General features: G+C 38.0%; 1 long non-coding RNA gene across 1 annotated transcript in view; it reads left to right on the top strand.

Moving 5' to 3' along the window:
• The window catches only part of LOC141278875 (uncharacterized), a 37,466-nt gene extending 20,839 nt beyond the window's left edge, over window positions 1-16,627 (top strand). Inside the window, exon 3 of the long non-coding RNA XR_012332271.1 lies at window positions 16,504-16,627. This is a non-coding gene — a long non-coding RNA (uncharacterized lncRNA). The remainder of the gene's footprint in view (window positions 1-16,503) is intronic.
• Window positions 16,628-19,925: the final 3,298 nt, after the last annotated feature.

Raw genomic sequence — 19,925 nt, 5'->3', positions numbered from 1 at the left:
ATAAAAGACTCCAATTTACTCCTGTCTCCAGATTCTGGAAAAGCTTTTGACAGTTAATTGGAAGCTTTTATTTTTGACATTGAAAAGCATGGGCTTGCCACAAGAATTCATTTCATGGGCAGAAACATTATCTGATCATCCAAAGGCCAAAATTAAGGCTAATGTATATAATTGGAGACCCTTTCTTTTTTTCTTTCTTTTCTTTTCTTTTGACAAGGAAGCAACCATAGGTCATCCACATTTTCCTCTATTATATGGTTCATCAATAGAAGCTCTGGCAGGCAAGATGAAGGAATAAAATGGGGTACTTAAGGCCCACAATTTTATTGTGAGTAGATAATGTGGCTCAATTCTGGGTTGCATGTAGACTTGTGAAATCCACTTCTCACGAGTCAAGTGGGAGGCCAAATCCCCTCTCCTAGTGGAGGGGCCTATTTGGTTTAGCTCAAGAGGTATTTTCCTCTTAGGAACAAGTTCTTTATTGCTAAATAAAGTTGTGTGTTACAGATGGTGACTTCTTTGTCTTTGGAAGCAGTAACATATCCTAATTTCAGCCTATTTCTATTGTTCTTGACCAATTTTTTCCCCAGAATAATCTCTATGGAACAGAAGAGTAATATTATCTTCCAGTAATAGATTTTGTTATTTATTCTAATTTTTTTTGTAATCAAATGTATAAAGAACTCAGATTATATAAACAAAAAAATACATATGTTCAACAAATCATAAAGGAAGTATAGTAGAAAATTGCTTTATAACTAGTTGCACCTAAGAAAATACATGTAGTGGGAGATGTGGTTTATTGTGCAGTCTTATCCTTTTCTTAAACAGCTTTATTGAGCTACAATTTATATACCATGCAATTTTCTCCTTTAAACTGTACAATCCAATGGGTTTTGGTATATTCAGAGTTGTGAAACCATCACTGCAATCGTCTTTAGACTATTTTATCTCAAGGAGAAATCCCAGTACCCCCTATTTCCAACTCTGAAAACCGTAGGCAATCATTAATTCACTTTCCGTTTCTGTAGATTTGCCTGTCTGGACACTTCATGTAAATGGAATCATATGATACGTGACTTTTCATGTCTGGCTTCTTTCACTTGCATAATGTTTCCCAGATTCTTCCATGTTGTGACATAAATCAATATAGTTCATTCTGTTTTATGGATGAATGACACTTCATTGCATGGATATACCACATTCTGTTCATCCATTCATCTGTTAATGGACATTTGGGATGTTTCCATCTTTTGGTTGTTAGGAACATTCACGTACAAGTTTTTATGTGAACATGTCTCCATTTCTCTTGGCTTTGTACCTAAGAGTGGAACCCCTAGGTCATACAGTAACTGCATTTAAACTTTTTAGGAACTGCCAGACTGTATTCCAATGAGGGCTACACTTTTTTGGATCCTCACAAACACCAGTTATTATCTGTCATTTTGATTATAGTCATCCTAGTGGATGAGAAGTAGTATCTCATTGTGGTTTTTATTTGTATTAATATGGTGACTAATGAAGTTAACCATATTTTCAGTTGCTTATTGGTCATGTGTATATCTTTTTGAGAAATGCCTATTCTGACCTTTGCTCATTTTAAACTTTGTCTCCTTACTGTTGAGTTTTAAGAGTTCTTTATACATTCCAGCTACAAGTCCCTTATCATATACATGATTCGCAAATATTTTTCCATTCTGTGGGTAGTAGGTTGTCTTTTCACTTTCTTCATAGCGTTCTCTGTCCCACGAAGTTTTTAATTTTGATTAAGTGCAATTTACCTATGTGCATTTAGTAGCATGTCTAAGAAACAATTACCTAATCCAAAGTCATAAAAATTGACACCCAAGTCTATGTCTCTCCTACCCATTCCAATGTGGTCTTTTTATGCTTTGTGGAGAGCAGTTCATCTAGTTTTCAGATCTTTTTCAGAGGAAAATGATCCATGCGTAGCTGTAGATTTGGTGTGTCCGTGGGAGGAGGCAAGTTCAGGATCTTCCTGTGCTGCCATCTTCCCTTTCTTATTCCCAGCTTTGTTTTTTTTCTTCAAGATTGTTTTGGATGATTCATCCATGTGAATTTTAGGTTCAATTTACAAATTTCTGCAAAGGAGTCAGCTGGGATTGGGATAGGGATTGTGTTAACTCTACAGATCAAAAGATCTGAGGAATGAGTCATCTTAAAAATATTAAGTCTTCTGCTCCATGAAACTGGGATGTCTTTAATCTCTATACAGAGATAATTTAATTTCTGTAATTAAACTCTTTAATTTCAGAGTTGTTTAATTTCTTTCAACAACTTTTTTTTAGTTTTCAGAATATAAGTTTTGCACTTGTTTTGTTAAATTTATTCCTGAGTACTTTATTATTTTTGATCCTATTGTAAATGGAATAGTCTTCCCAATTTCATTTTCAGATTTTTATTGCAAGTATCTAGAAATATAACTGATTTTTGTATATTGACTTTTTAAAAAATTGGCTGAATGCATTAGTTCTGAAAGATTTTTAGTGACATAGAGACTTAGAATTTCTATATACCAAATCATATTATCTGCAAATGATAACTTTGCTACTTCCTTTCCAATCTGAATGTTTTTTTTTTCTTTTCATTTCCTTGCCTAATATTCTTAACTAAAATATTTGAAGGAAAGTGGTGAGACCAAACATCCTTGTCTTTTCTTAGGGGAAAATCATGCAGTCATTCATTATTAAGTATGTTGTTTCTGGATTTTTTTTGTAGATACCCTTTATCACATTAAGGAAATTCTCTTCTACTTATACTCTGAGTGTTTTTATTATGAAAAGGATTTGGGTTTTGCCCAGTATTTTTTTGTCGTATATTGAGATGATTATATGGGTACTGTCCTTTATTATCTTGATATGTTATATTACATTGATTTTTTGGACGTTAAAGCTATCTTGCATTCCTGAGATTAGTGCCACTTGATCATGGTTTATAATCCTTTATATATATAGTACTAGATTCAGTTTGCTAGTGTTTTGTTGAGGATTTTTGCAACTAATTCCTAAGAAAACTATAGACCAATATCTCTTATGTTGTGATGTCTTTCTCTGATTTGAAATGGGGTAATACTGACCTCATAGAATGGCTGGAAATGTATTCTCTCATTTTCTATATTTTGAAAATGTTTGTGAAGAATTGGCATTAATTCTTCCAACATTTGATAGAATTCACCAGTGAAGCCAACTGGGCCTGGGCTTTACTTGTTAGAAGCATACTCAAATTTTTTAATTTCTTTTTTTTTAATCAAGAAAATGCATTACCTCACCTAACAGAAAAGCCCAGAAGTACACTAGCTTTGGACATAATTTAGTCCAGAGGATCATGATATCATCAGAACAATGGCTCTTTTTTTTTTAATTGAAGTATAGTTGTTTTACAATGTTGTATTAGTTTCAGGGGTATAGCAAAGTGATTCAGTTATATATATATTCTTTTTCAGGTTCTTTTCCATCATAGGTTATTACAAGATATTGAATATAGTCCCTGTGCTACACAGTAGGTCCTTGTTTATCTATTTTATATATAGTAGTGTGTATCTGTTAATATCAAACTCCTAATTCATTCCTCTCCCTGCCTTTCCCCTTTGGTAACCATAAGTTTGTTTTCTACATCAGTGAATCTATTTCTGTTTTGTAAATAAGTTAATTTGTGTCATAGTTTAGATTCCACATATAAGTGATACCATATGATATTTGTCTTTCTCTGATTTACTTCACTTAGTATGGTAATCTCTAGGTCCATCCATGTTGCTGCAAATGGCATTATTTCATTCTTTTTTATGGTGAGTAATAATACATTGTATATATGTACCACATCTTCTTTATCCATTCATCTGTTGATGAGCACTTAGGTTGCTTCCATTTCTTGGCTGTTGTAAATAGTGTCACTGTGAACATTGGGGTGCATGTATCTTTTCATATTAGAGTTTTTGTCTTTTCCAGATATATGCCCAAGAATGGGGACTGCTGGCATATGGCAACTCTAGTTTTAGTTTTCTAAGGAAACTCTATACTGTTCTCCATAGTGGCTGTACCAATTTACATCCCCACCAACAGTGTAGGGGAGTTCCCTTTTCTCCACACCCTCTCCAGCATTTATTGTTTGTAGGCTTTTCGATGATGGCCTTTCTTACTGGTGTGAGGTGATACCTCATTGTAGTTTTGATTTGCATTTCTCTAATAATTAGTGATGTTGAGCATCTCTTTCATGTACCTACCTATAGGCCACCTGTATGTCTTCTTTGCAGAAATGTCTGTTTAGCTCTTCTGCCCATTTTTCAATCGGGCTCTTTGTTTTTTTGATACTGAGCTGTATGAGCTGTTTGTATATTTTGGAAATTAAGCCATTGTCATTGGCAAATATTTTCTCTCAGTCCATAGGTTGTCTTTTCATTTTGTTTATGGTTTTCCTTTGCTGTGCAAAAGCTTACTCAGTTTCTGCAGTTTGTTTCTTTCTAGAAATTTTTCCATTTCATCTAAGTTACTTAATTTTTTGGTATACAGTTCTTCATAGTATTCCTGTGCAACATTTCACAGGAATTATATTAGAAACACATAGTATTCCTTTTCAACATTGACTGGAATCCATATTACTGTGTTTTATCTAACAAGTTAATTTTGTATGTGTGTGTGTGTGTTATTCGGGCCTCTCACTGTTGTGGCCTCTCCCATTGCGGAGCACAGTCTCCGGACGCGCAGGCTCAGCGGCCATGGCTCACGGGCCTAGCCGCTCCGCGACATGTGGGATCTTCCCGGACCGGGGCACGAACCCGTATCCCCTGCATCGGCAGGCAGACCCTCAACCACTGCGCCACCAGCGAAGCCCTAATTTTTTTAATTGAAAAAGATTATTTTATTTTTACTTTCCCTGGTAAGAATCTAAAATGAGAGTTCTCACTTTATAAAGCTGCAACTTCACTATGATACAGAGACACCCCAAGTCATCAGCTGGGCCTTTCCTGGTGAACAATTGAGTTGCAGTGAAAGTTGAACATATATACTGGGGAGTATAAACTGAGTTAGCTATTGTTTTTCACCTGGCAGAGTTTGGACTGGAAAATTTTGAATCCAAAGCCAAATTCCTATTTTCTTAATTTTTTTTAAACTTTAAAAAGTTTTTTGTTAGAGTACAGTTGATTTACAATGTTGTGTTAATTTCAGATGTACAGCAAAGTGAATCAGTTATATATATACATATACCCACTCATTTATTTTGTTGTTTTTTTTTTTTGTTTTTTTTGCGGTATGCGGGCCTGTCACTGTTGTGGCCTCTCCCGTTGCGGATCATAGGCTCTGGACGCGCAGGCTCAGCAGCCATGGCTCACGGGCCTGGCCACCCCGCGGCATGTGGGATCTTCCCGGACCGGGGCATGAACCCGTGTCCCCTGCATCGGCAGGCGGACTCTCAACCACTGCGCCACCAGGGAAGCCCCCCACTCTTTTATTTTTAGATTTATTTCCCATATAGGCCATTACAGAGTATTGAGTAGAGTTCCCTGTGCTATACAGCAGGTTCTTATTAGTTGTCTATTTTATATATAGTAGTGTGTATACATCAGTCCCAATCTTCCAATTTATTCCTCCTCCCCCTGACCTTATCCCCTGGTAGCCATGAGTTTGTTTTCTACATCCATGACTCTACTTCTGTTTGGTAAATAAGTTCATTTGTACACTTTTATTTTTAAGATTCCACATATAAGCAATTTCATACGATATTTGTCTTTCTGTGTCTGACTTACCTCACTCACTATGACAATCTCTAGGTCCATTCATGTTGCTGCAAATGGCATTATTTTGTTCTTTTTTTTTTATGACTGAGTAATTTTCCATTGTATATATGTACCACATCTTCTTCATCCATTCCTCTGTTGATGGACATTTAGATTGCTTTCATGTCCTGGCTATTGTAAATAGCGCTGCAATGAACATTGGGGTGCATGTATCTTTTCGAATTATGGTTTTCTCTGGGTATATGCCCAGGAGTGGGATTGCTGGGTCATATGGTAGTTCTATTTTTATTTTTTTAAGGAACCTCCATTACTGTTCTCCATAGTGGCTGTACCAATTTACATTCCCACCGACAGTGCAGGAGGGTTCCCTTTTCTCCACACCCTCTCCAGCATTTATTGTGTGTAGATTTTTTGATGATGGCCATTCTGACTGGTGTGAGGTGATATCTCATTGTAGTTTTGATTTGCATTTCTCTAATAATTAGCAATATTGAGCATCTTTTCATGTGCTTTTTGGCCATCTGTATGTCTTCTTTGGAAAAATGTCTATTTAGATCTGCCCATATTTTTATTGGGTTTTTGTTTGTTTTTGATGTTGAGCTACATGAGCTATTTGTATATTTTGGAGATTAATCCCCTGTTGGGTGCTTTGTTTGCAAATATTTTCTCCCATTCTGAGGTTGTCTTTTTGTTTATGGTTTCCTTTGCTGTGCAAAAGCTTTTAAATTTAATTAGGTCCCATTTGTTTATTTTTGTTTTATTTTCATTATTCTAGGAGGTGGATCAAAAAAGAGCTTGCTGCAATTTATGTCAAAGAGTATTCTGCCTATGTTTTCCTCTGAGAGTTTTACAGTGTCTGGCCTTACATTTAGGTCTTTAATCCATTTGGAGTTTATTTTTGTGTATGGTGTCAGGCAGTGTTCTAATTTCATTTGTTTACATGTAGCTGTCCAGTTTTCAAGCACCACTTATTGAAGAGACTGCCTTTTCTCCCTGTATATTCTTGCCTCCTTTGTCATAGATTAGGTGACTATAGATGCATGCGTTTAACTCTTGGCCTAACTATCCTGTACCATTGATCTATATTTCTGTTCTTGTGCCAGTACTATACTGCTTTAATTATTGTAGCTTTCTAGTATAGTCTGAAGTCAGGGAGCCTGATTCCTCCAGCTCTGTTTTTCTTCCTCTAGATTGCTTTGGCTATTTGGGCTCTTTTGTGTTTCCATACAAATTGTAAAATTTTTTGTTCTAATTCCGTGGAAAATGCCATTGGTATTTGATAGGTATTACATTGAATCTGTAGGTTGCCTTGGGTTGTATAGTCATTTTCACAATATTGATTCTTCTGATCCAAGAATATTGTATATCTCTCCATCTGTTTGTGTCATCTTTGATTTCTTTCATCAGTGTCTTACAGTTTTCTGAGTACAGGTCTTTTGCCTCCTGAGTTAGGTGTATTCCTAGGTATTTTTTGTTGTTGTTGCAATGGTAAATGGGATTTTTCTCTTTCTGATTTTTCATTGTTAGTGTATAGGAATGCAACAGATTTCTGAGTATTAATTTTGTATCCTGCAACTTTCCTGAATTCATTGATGAGCTCTAGTAGTTTTCTGGTGGCATGTTCAGGATTATCTGTGTATAGTATCATGTCATCTGCAAACAGTGACAGTTTTACTTCTTTTCCAATTTGGATTCCTTTTATTTCTTTTTCTTCTCTGATTGCCATGGCTAGGACTTCCAAAACTCTGTTGAATAATAGTGGTGAGAGTGGACATCCTTGTCTTGTTCCTGATCCTGGAGGAAATGCTTTCCATTTTTCACCATTGAGAATGATATTTGTGGTGGGTTTGTCATATATGGCCTTTATTTGAGGTCGGTTCCCTCTATGCCCACTATCTGGAGAGTTTCTTTTTTTAATCATAAATGGGTGCTGAATTTTGTCCTAACAAGTTAATTTTTGTGTTGCATCTATTTTTTTTTAATCTGTATTGGCTATTTGCATGTCATCTTCTGTGAATTACCTGTTTTTTTCTTTGCTCTGTAAGTCTATTAGTTTGTTTTATTTTTATTAGAGTTTATTTGTATATTAGTATTAGTACTAGTCCTTTTCCTGTTATACAGATGCAAAAATTTCTTCTGGTAAATTACTTATTTTTAGTATATATGTAATGTCATCATTCTTGAAGATTTTAGTTTTGAAATTGCCCATTTTGTTAGCTTTTACCTTCATGATTTTCTTTGTGTTTAAGAAGGCTTATCACATCTGAAGGGATTAAGATATTCTTTACTATTTATTTTGTAGTGTTCTCCACATGTATGTTTGTAATCTATTTGAAACTAGCTTTTATGAATTCTGTAAGTTGAAAATCTTGACTTTACCCTTGTATATATAGCCAATTATTTCCATAATTTTATTGAATATTTATTCTCCACTGGTTTGAAATGTTAAATTGTATAATATTAAAGGTTTTTGAATATATATTTAGTATATTTTCCCACATATTCGTAGGTTGGGGTTTGTTCTCTTAACTTAGTTATTTTTAACTTAAAACCCAAATAGCAATATTCTAATTACAGTAGTTACATACTATGTCTTGATGTTTGGCAAGAAAATATTACACTTTTGATTCTTTATTAAAAATTTCTTGACTACTCTTAAAAATTTAATCTTTCATATTAAATTTAGAATATGTATGCAACTATACCTGAAAAATCATATTGAGATATTGACTGTAATTTACATGAATTTAAAGGTTAATTTGTGAAAACTTGACAGCTCTACAGTATTGAATCTTCCTACCCAGAAACATGAAATATTCTAGTAATCAAGTTTTATTTTATATTATTTCATAAAGTTTCATTTTCTACATGATTATTTGAATATTACTTAATTTTTCCTAAATATTTCATAATTCTTGTTTCTACTGTTCCTTTTTCTACTACACTTTCCAATTCTCATCAGGGTTTTGGATTTTTATATATTGATCTTAATATTGCCTCTTTGCTTAATTAATTTTTAAAATAATTCACCAGTTGGTTTATTGATATTTATAAATAGACAATCATCATCTATCAGCAATGATAGTTTTGTCTCTTCCTCTTCCAAACTTTGTTATGTATCTTTTTCTAACAGTTCAGTTTCCAATAGTATCTATTAATAGCAGGGAATGTATTTTATGCCTGTTTTTAAAAGAGAATGCTTCATTGATTTACCCTTATATATGATATCTGCTGTAGATTTCTGATGGAAATTCTCTATCCTTTGTCAGATTAAGGAATTTATGCACACATACACATGTAGATATACTCACAGGATATAGATCAAAATGCTAAGTATGATTTTTTAAGTGTGATTTTTAGTTTTTTCCTTATTTGCAATTTTTTAAAGTTTTATTACTTTTGCAAAATAAAATAAAATTTCACTCTTTTAGGGGAAAAAAACCATTTCATATGTGCATTACTCTTCCCAAGCTATCAGAAAAGGCACAAATTGTCAATGGTATAGTCAGTCTTCAACTATCTGCATTATGATAAGGTTTCCCAAAGTTTGTTCCTTAGGATGTTCCTTATATTCCTTGTAAAAAAAGCTTTTGTGGTCCAATAAATTTAGAAAATTAGTGGTAAAACAAAGTTTAACATGACTTTTTAAATGCAAATTTTCTTGGAATCTTTAATATACAAATGTGAAGAGTGAAGCTGCAACAGGAGAATGTAGAATCTAGCATATATTTCAGGAGCATCTCTTAACCAGTGTGTCAGTCTTCACTATAGTTCAGTCGACTTCTCATGTTGTTGCTGTTTGTAAAACAACAGTCATGGTTATCTGTGCCTAATTGAGCACAATTTATGTCAGAAGCACTGTGCAAGACTAACTTGTATCAGTAGCTCTCTCTAGAGAGCTCTACACTTACTTGTCTTAAAAAGCAAACCAAGGAAACCAAACAAATTAGTCAACTCTATTCTGCCCTCTACAGAGTATTGGATCAGGTGGTATACATGGAGAGGATAAAGCATGCAGTGTTGAAGAATGACTGTGGCCCTCAAGGAGTTTCCAATCTAATAAGACTTGTATCAAGTGATCCAAGGGAATAATAAGACCACTGAAACCAGTCTTTTTTTTAATCAAATGAGGACACGAACACACAGATGGATTGGTGAAGAGTCCAAGTTCACAGAAAGTGGAATGTCAGTTGGGAACAGAACAGATTCATTTGACTACATTTCCAGTGCCTTATTTAATTGACCTGACTTCCTCTCTGACAAAGTAGTTATAAATAAGAGATTAGCTGTTGGGATGAGAAGAAATGAGTGAGTGGGAGCTAAGAATTTTAAAATATCAAAATAATTTAATTGGATCCTGAATGAATTAAGATGTGTGGGAGTCCACATTATACCCCAAATACTAAGTCTGCAATAAAGCCAATTTAAAAATAATTTAAACAAGCTAAATAGAATGACTGTCTCATGTTAATAAAAAGAATGCAAAAAAATTACAGTGAATGTGTTGAAAAGAATTTCATTCACATCAAATCATAATTATTAAACTCATATTTCAACAAGAAATCTTGTTGAAGTTGAAATCAACTTGAAGTATGAAAAATGATAGTGATCTATACCTAATTTGAAATATAGGTATTACTGGACAGAGAGTAAATGTATTGGTTTGGTTCCTTTCTAACGACCAACATATTTCTGAAGGTGACACTAGCTTTTTTTCCCAGTGATGAGTTCTAACTACACAGTTGTGGGTTGACACCTTTGTGAAACCTAATGCAGAGGGGAAATGTTCAGGTTTTTTTCTTGCTTTCTCCCTCCTTTCTCTCCTTCTCTCTCAACTTTTAAGGTTCTCTCTTTTGCCCTTCAAGAACTGAGTGAGCCATTCTTGTGCTTTGACTATACATATCCCCCCAACTTCCATTCTCTTAACCTCTTTTGATCCAAATGAATCTCTGGCATCCAGTAAGACTTTTTACTCCTTCCTTGGGAGGCAGCTGGTACTAGGAGTATAACCTTGAGCACATACTGCACTGCAGATTCTCCATAGTAATAACTAACTTTTGAGATTGTAGTAAACGAATGACACGTGGAATTAAAACCAATATACGATTGCAGTCTTTATCTGGGAGGGAAGGTGGGACAATCAGGACAGAGCAAAATGGTCCTTTGTTTTCTCTCATTATTCCTGGGTTTCTTACGTGGGCAGTCAGATGTTTAAGGCCTTCTTTCAGTACAGGATTTCCATGGCTTAACTGCTTTCTAGAGAATTCTAATTCTCTAGTTGAGAGGTTAATTTCCTTCTGCATAGATCAAAGCAGCCAATTCCTGATGCTGGAATGACTCCACTGTCCCCTCTTGAACCACTGAATGCTACCCAGGCACTCTCGGGCTTTGAGCTTCAAAAAGAAAGCCCACTGGGGAGATTGATTGATTGGGGCGAGACATTTAAAGCAATTACCAACGTCTTCTCATTCTTCCTTTGGGCAAGTGTTAGGGTTAATGGGTGAACCAGCAAATGGCTAAGAATGACATTTTTGTGGCCCTTAGCTCCTGAAAGTGCAGGATATTGGATGCTCCTGTTTCAGAAACAACTTCAGCTCCTGATTAAGGAATCAGGCAGAGTAGCCTCCTTCTCTGCCCAGTTTCTTTTCTCTTTTCCCTCAGTGCATTGGAAGAATTATTTACTTGGCTTAAATAAAAGCAACATTACTTATATTTGTTTGTGCTATCTGACTTCATGCCCAGTGAACTTATGATACTATAACAATTATTCATATTATTATGTATAAGTTGGATTAACTTTGTTATAAATTACATATAATAGTGCTGAGTTTTATTTAAATGAAGCTAATGGTGTTTCTCATCAAATGTAATTATTTGACTTTTAAAATTGAGGAAATTTCAGAAGTTGGTAATAAAAATTGTTGCAATGAAGTGCTGAATACAATTAGGACTAAACTATAGATTTATTTATTCATCCATTCATTTATTCATGAGCTCAGTTAACATTTATTCAATGCCTGATACTGTATTAAGAGTATAAAAAAAAAAAAAAGAGTATGAAAGCCATGGGTCCACAGTCTAGGAACTAACAGTCTAAGATGGGAGACATATAAGTAAGCTGACAACTGTAGCACAGTCTGATGGGTTACTAGATAAGGATGTATGAGGGGCCCCTCAGCCTCACAGAGGGGCAGGGCTGGTGAGATCAGGAGGCTTCCTGGAGTAGATTACACTGGAGCTGAATCTTAGGTGACATGTAAGATTTAACCTGGTAGAGAAATGGGGGTGAGGGGCGATGCAGGCAAGGAAAAAGCATCATTAGAGGCATAGAAGCAGGAAACGACATGGCATATTTAGAGCACTCCAAATATTACTTTGATTACAGACTGTGTGGTGGGAAGAGTGTTTAGTGTGGTTGTAGACTAGTTTGTAGTGAAGTGGAAGAGATGACGTCAAAGAGAGAGGCAAGAGCCAGGAGATAGAGGGCTTTGGATGACTCTTCCTTAGTAGGAAAGAACAATCCATGTAACATGCATTTCAGTTTCTTGGCCAGAAGCTAGTCTGTTATGTAATGCATTTTCATGGTGATAAGTATTTACCATGCTCCCACTGTGCACCTAGAATTGTACTCTGTCCTGTGATGAGTATATTTGCTACAAAGAGGTCTCAAAGTTACCATCTCAGCTTGGGTTTTTATGTATAACATAAAAATTAGGAAACTATAACTGGTAAAGTATACACATCTTTTTTCTAATTACATGTTCTATATTTTTAAGCAAAATCTATTATCTATTAATCAGTTGAAATACATCTGGGGTCTTGATTGAAGTTGATCAGTGTCTTTCCAATATGAAGCATCTTTAGAGTGTTCTTGTAGTTTTGCTTTTCAGTTAATTTGCCAAAGCATAGAATCTCCAAAATGTAGGAGGATAATCTCAATGGTATAATGTAAGGGAGTTTCCAAGACACACAGATACTCATAAATTAGGAAAAAAAATTTATTGCTGTCATGTGATGGTGAGGAGGTAGTAGTCCTTCTTTAATATGATCTGTGCACTTATTCCTGCTATCACAGTTCTGCTTTTTTATTTTGGTTTGATAGTAATCATGCCACTGGATACCACATCTCTGGACACTATTTTGGTAGCCTCGAGGAGCAGAGAAATCTCATCTTAGTTGTGAACCTCTCTACGTAAATTTTGTAATATTCTCAGTCAACTGTTGGTTGAAAATCAACTTTACCACAGATGATTTGTACATGTTGTTTCTAAACTTGAGAACACCATTCTAGGATCCCTGATTTTCAGGTTAGGTAGCCATGGCCATGAGAAGCAAAATAACAGTCCTTATCTTGAAGCCAAAGCTTTTCCTCCTACTCTTCACACACAAGGAACATTGATTCTGTACAGATCAGGCTGGTCTTTCTTCACAGAAGGCTACAGGCTTTAAGATTTTTCTCCTTCAACTATTTCTTTAAATGGAGATAGAAGTTACATACCATAAAATTCACCATTTTAAAATATACAGGTCAGTGGTTTTCAGTATATTTTCAAGGTTGTACAGTACTTCATCATCTAATTTGAGAAGATTTTTATCCCAAAGAGAAACCTTATACCCATTAGCAGTCCCGCCCATCCTCCAGCCCCTGGTAGCCACTAATTTTCTTTAGGTCTCCCTGGATTTTCCTATTATGGACATCATATATAAATTGAATAATACAATATGTGGCTTCTTTAGCATAATGTTTTCAGTGTTCATCCATGTCGTAGTATGTATCAGTGCTCCACTCCTTTTTATGGCTGCATAATATTCCTTTGCATGGATAGACCACAAAGGATAGACTGGATCAACAAAGGATAGAATCCTTTGTTTATTGATTTGTCAATTGATGTTTGGGTTGTTTCTACTCTTGGCTCTATTGAATAATTCCGCTATGACTTTATGGTTTTAGGCTTCCCTAGGAACTGATTATCAGAGGACATATCACCTTGTCGTATAACTATTGTCTCTTCTGCCATTTTGTAAACTGTAAGTGCACAAAGCACATATATCTTATTAGCCATTACATCAAGCATAGTCCATCCATGTAAGAAACATACAAATAAATAAAGAAGGCAGTTCTCTAGCTCTAGGTGAGAACTTTGAACTGCTCATCTAGCTTGCCTCATGTCACTTAACTTGAGGGGCTGTATTCTTCACTCTGTTTAGAGTGTGTGCTTGAGGTTAAGGATTCTGCTCTAGATTTTTCCTGCCATTTTTGATTGTTGGGAGAGAGGAGGTTACGTTGATACAGCAGCCTCATAATTTGTGTGGTTGAGTGGAGTGTTAACACCTATCAACAGAAGTCCCAGTAAAGCTGGATTTGTTTCGACAGTTTGTGCTGGGAGCATTTGGGACATTTATTAGTAAGGGAAGTAGACCATGATCCCAGGTTTGTCTGTTGTCTTGCCAATTAAAACTGCCTGCCTGGGCATGTGTCACAGTCGCCCAATGGGATTCTTCCCAGTGGGGACACTGGAAAAGTTCATCAGTGTTTAAAATTTATTTTCCCCATTTGCTTCTCTCACTCACTCTTCGCCTAACTCTTCATTGATTATCTCTGAACTCTTTTGGGCAGATTTTCTGTGTTGAGTGCAAAATGTTGCCTAACTCCCAATTCTCTCTTTCAGAGATAAGAGGATTTAATTAGGGTAAAATCATCTCCTATATTTGTTGCTTCAAAGAAAGCCCTTGTTGTTGGGGCCTGCCTGTCCTTTGGGACACCTTGCTCGGGTGCTCAGACCCATTTCTCAGTCTTGAGCCCGGCCAGAGCTCCGGAGGAACACTGGGCACTGGGGGTGGGCTGTACTGGCAAGTTTGAATGTGGCAAGTGCTCTGGCAGCCTTTGCTTTCCCCTCCCTCCTGCATCTGTCTCCTCCTTAGCCTAGTGAGAGAGACACGAAGGGAGAAGGGAGCTGCCAGGTTTCCTGTGTGCGTGTCTGTGGGAGGGAGATGCGAGGGCTGGCAGCCATGAACTAAGTGGGCTCCCTTCCATCTATCTTTTCTGATTAAATTGAAGCAGATTCAAGCTGCTGCCTGTGAGCTGTGATGGGAGCCATAGCTCACAGACAATTCCTGGAATGACTGTTCTCGACATTGCACCCATTTCTACCCCGAAGCAACTTACAGGCTGAGGGGGTTGAGAAGTCTAGAGCTGTCTGTAGTGTATGCTTGGTATTTGGATGATAATTTCCATGTACTATTATATAAACTTCAAAGAAAATACTGTGAAAATAAAGATGTCCTTGAAACTATAATGTGTGTTTTGGTGTGGCATCCCGTGGCTTCCAGTTTTATGCCATTTTACTGCTGTTGACATCTCCTGTTTGGGGGGAGTTGGGTTTGGCTTCCAAGTAGTTGTTATTAAAGGCTATGAGTTAAAGACCCAGTGTATCCCTAGGTTCATTAAGATGTGGGGAATGCCTTGTTTCATTTAAACTTTTGTGCCTGATTATTGCAACAGATTCCAGATCCTTCCAGATGATTCTATAAGCATTTATCCTCTTTTACATGAATTCTTAATTTCCCAGTCCAGTCTAGGGGAAGACTGTCAAGAATCGAGGTAGCAGTCACTGTGACAATAAAAGCCTATTTTGAGTCTGAACCTTGATGGTGAAATTTCTGGCAAGGCCCTCCCACCTCCTTCCCCTTAAGCAGGATCCTGACATAGCTCATCAGCTCTTGTTGGAGCAACTATAGGTCTGCTATAGGCTCTGGGGTTAATCTCTGCTCCAACCATAGAAGGTGTTAACGGCTGTCAGCCTTTCTGCAGCTCACTTCATAAGATGTCGCTGCCACACATGTGGGCACCGTCACTCTTCCTGTTGCTTTGGGACCTCCTGTTCCCCCAGTCATTGTTCTTGCTTCCACGTCATTTTAATAACTGCTGAAGCAACAAAGAGTGCTCCAGTAAAATTCTTCTGTTTTCATTTTCTCCATTACTCAGAGGGTTTCTGGATTTTTAAAATTAAACTTTGAGGTTAGGCTCCCACTTTCTAGAGAAACTTGAAATAAATTCTCTTGGGATGTATCAGAGGAGATTTCAGAGGCATATTTCTATACTGCCCCTCAAAGTAACCTTCTCTAGTAATCAGAGCCCCAGAATAGATACGAGGCACTTCGACTCTTTCATATATCAGTATAATTCCCTCATCTTTTAAAAATGTCAGGATCTCTCCTTAGACACACAAAATTCCTTAGTGCTAGCCTTCCTAAGCGGGAAGGAAAGACTTCCAGGTGCTCACAAAAGGATTGCTGGTGGCTTTTTTCAGGATAAACTGTCACACTCGGGTAACAAACAACCCTAAAATCTTGGTGGCTTAAAACACAAGGTCATTTTTGCTCATAGATTCCTGACCATAGATAAGCTATTGTAGTTACTTAGAGGCTTAGACTGAGGGGAGGCTTCATAATCTTATGATGCCTCCATCATAAGACACGATGTCCAGGGCTTACTGCAGTAGGGGAAGAGAACAGGTGAACACAGCTCTTAGACATTCCCTCTGGGAACTGTTACATGTCACTTCTGTTCACTTTCATTGACCCAAGAGAATCTTTGAACAGGAATCTTGGTGAATTCTGAAAGTGAGGGGATGAGGACTTAGCCAGCAAGTAGCTTGGGAAGAGGATTGAGTGGCCTGGAAGGGATACATGATAAGGCCAGAGGTCCCACAATTGATTTTCTGCTTATAGCATTTATCATTTCTTTCAAGGGAGGCTAAGGAAACTGCAATCAGTAGGCACGAGTCCTGGAACAAAATGATGCCCTTGCAGAGGTAAACTGATGTGGAACTTCACTCTGTGAGCGTGAGATGCCACAGGAGTGGCTGGAGTGGTGGAACGTGGCCCATGGGGCCACTAGGCTGTGCCTCTCGTACTCGCCACCATCGAGGGATTACTGGAGACGGTGGGGATCCTTGAATGCCGAATGCCGCGCAGTCCTGCTTACTGAACCTGCCTGGTGAGTACATACCATCTGCCCGTAGGAAGGACGGCACTCTCTGTGGGGTGGAAGTGAGAGTCCCCAGTGAACATGAAGCCGGTCCACTTAGACGGTGACTTTGTAAGAGGTACGTGCGTGACACATCTAAAACTTGCTTCGAGTAAAACCAGACCATAGGAAAAATGCAACTTTTTAAATGGTGTAGGATTTTCAACATTGCCTAATACTTCTCTAAACACTTCTATTATTGTCTACTATCTCCTTTGGTTCTCAGAAAGTATATGAATCATTTTAGCCTCCTCGCCTGCTTGATCTCCTTAGCACTTACCACCATTTAACAGTTTAAGTATTTTGCGTGTTTATCTTGTCTGCCTTACCCACTAGAATTGAACCTCCCTGAGGCTGTTTTTTGCCAACTGTTATATCCTCAGAACTGAGAACAGCACCTGGCATAAAGCAGGCCCTCATCAAATATTTATTAAATACATGAATGAGTAGTAGTAATTCTACTTGAAGCTAGTTTCAGAGCACAAGGATGCATGGTGATGCTTTCAAACATCGCCGTATCTTCTGTGTTAAATGTGCTGATTATGGAAAAGTTTCCCGATTTACCTTCATTCACTCTTCGATATTAGATACTTTTTGAGCACCTACTAAATACCAGGCATTGTATGCATCAGTGAATAAAACAAAGATCCCTGACCTCATAGAGCTTCATATTCCCAGGGGTTGGGGTGGAGAGAGACAGTCAGCAAAGGTAATAAATCATGGAACCGTCTGGGCAGTGACACACACGTGGAATGAAGATTAGGTGATGGGAACTGGAAGTGCGGGGGATGGGTTAGAGGGCAGCAGAGCATTAATTTAGGTGCTGAGGGGCAGCCTCGGGGGCTAGGTGAGAGTCTATCATGGAACTTGAAGGAGGTAAAAGAGTGGACCTCTCCAGGGGGCATGGTGGGGTGGAGGGTGTTCTGGGAGGAGAAGATAGCTGGGGCTAGGGCCAAGGCAGGAGGTTTGAAAAACAGTAAGGAGGCCATTGTGGCTGCTACTGAGAGAATGGAGGGGAAAAGCAGTAGAAGATGGAGTCAGAATGGGGGTGGGGCGGGTGGGGCCTCAGAAGCCCCTATAAGGACTTGACCTTTGCTTGCAGTGAGACGAGCTGCCTTGGGAAGATTCTGAATAGAGGAATAACATTACGTGACAGAGGTGGACATCCCTCTGGTGGCAGTGTTGAGGACGGGTTCTAGGGCTGGAAGGCTAGAAGCCCTCAGGCCTGTGTGAGGCTACAGCTGAGTCCAGGCTAGAGGAGATGGTGGCTTCCAGGGGGCCAGTGGTAGCAGAGGTGGTAAGAAGTGGTCAGATTCTGTAAGTATTTTCCGGATTCGCGTCTGGTGGCTGCTTTCCGCCTTGCCTAATTGTTGGTAGGGGCATGTTGAGGAACACAGTGAAGCCACTGGGGTCTGCCTTCCACACCCAGAAACTCCTCTCTTGACACGCGGTACCTTCCTCTGCCGAGCCCCTTCCTCTCTTCCGAGTGTGTTATGTCCCCTTGCGTCTCCTTCCATATCAAACAACAGCACTTATTTATTGGAGGATTATGGTTTGAAATTCACTTGCATTGCTAGCCTTCACTACTTGAATTGTTTAATATAAAATATGTGCTCCTCCTTCTGAAGGAACTTCAGGCATCACTAGTGTAAAAGGAGGAGTATGGCCTCGGAGCCCAGCTGCCCTGGCTTTATCAACTAATGCTTCTTACCTTTTAAGTTTGGCCCCTAAATCCCAATGGCCGCTGCATAGGTGAACCTTGAAACGATCCTAATTTCATATTTTTAGTATCATGGGAGAGGGTCAGAAGAGTAAGCCTGGGGGTGCTGTGTTTTCATGAGCAGATGACCTGGACTAGGGCAGTTTGAGGCTGGATGTCGTTGCTCTCGGGAAGGAAGGGACTCACGTCATTGGCCAGAAGACGCTTTCCCTTCAACCACTGACATCTCCAGCCCCTACTCCCCTTTCCAGCTCTTCTCTCTTTCTTTTCCTTACTTCTCACTCACCAGATCAAAAATAAACCCAAACTTTTCTCATGGTCTTGTGTTGAGCACCTTAACTGTCTGATACTTTTAGGGTCTCACTTTTTATCTCAAGCAAAGGTAGTTTCCTCACAAAGAAGGATTCTGATGCCAGGTATTACCATAATTTTTTTATAATCTCATTACATGTGTCACCTAAGTGAAATAATCTCCTTCCCTTCCCTTCTTAACCCAGAAACTAGGAGTCTTACCTAAGTTCATGGAATTGTTCAGTGGCAGAGTTAACACAGGAATTCCTTTCTGCCTTCATGTACTTTCCTCAGTTTGTAATAGGTGTTCTGCAAAGCCAAGGATTCGCAAGTCATGCTTGTGGGGCACAGTCAGGTTATGATAAAATTAAGACAGGAAAGCGACTGGGGTTTGAAGGTGTGTTGTGTGTTGCTGAGATTTAAAGAAGCATGGAGAATAAATACTGGAGATTCTCAACTAGCTCTGGGAAAGGGACTAAATTCCTAAGTGCTACTTTTTTAAATGCAACCGTTTCTCCTTTATTTGGCAGAACTGCATGGGACCAAATACAAACTTCCAGGGACTTTATATATTGTAATGAAGTCACATCTCACCCCCAGTTTCTTTGAATGTGCACAGATGGCCCCAGTTTTACTTCTGCAGGACTATAAAGGCATACCTCCTCAGGCATTGCAGGTTCGGTTCCAGACATCTGCAATGAAGCAGGTCACGTGAATTTTTTGGTTTGCCAGTACACATAAAAGTTATGCTCACATTATAGTCTATTACATGTGAAGTAGCATTATGTCTAAAAAAGTACATACCTTAATTAGAATACTTTGTTACTAAACAATGCTAGCCATCATCTAAGCCTTCAATGAGTCATAAACTTTTTGCTGGCAGAAGGTCTTGCCTCCATGCTGATGGCTGCTGATTGATGGTGGCTGAAGGTTGGGTGACTGTGACAATTTCTTACAATAAGGCAACAATGAAGTTTCCTGCCTCGATAAACTCTTCCTTTCACAGATGATTTCTCTGTAGCATGCAATGCTGTTTGATAGCATTTTACCCACAGTAGAACTTTGCAAAATTGGAATCAGTCCTCTCAAACCCTGCCTCTGCTTTATCAACTAAGTTTCTGTAATATTCTAAA

This window comes from Tursiops truncatus, chromosome 6, assembly GCF_011762595.2.
Source record: "Tursiops truncatus isolate mTurTru1 chromosome 6, mTurTru1.mat.Y, whole genome shotgun sequence".
NCBI lineage: Eukaryota > Metazoa > Chordata > Mammalia > Artiodactyla > Delphinidae > Tursiops > Tursiops truncatus.
This window is presented reverse-complemented; position numbering and strand designations above follow the sequence as displayed.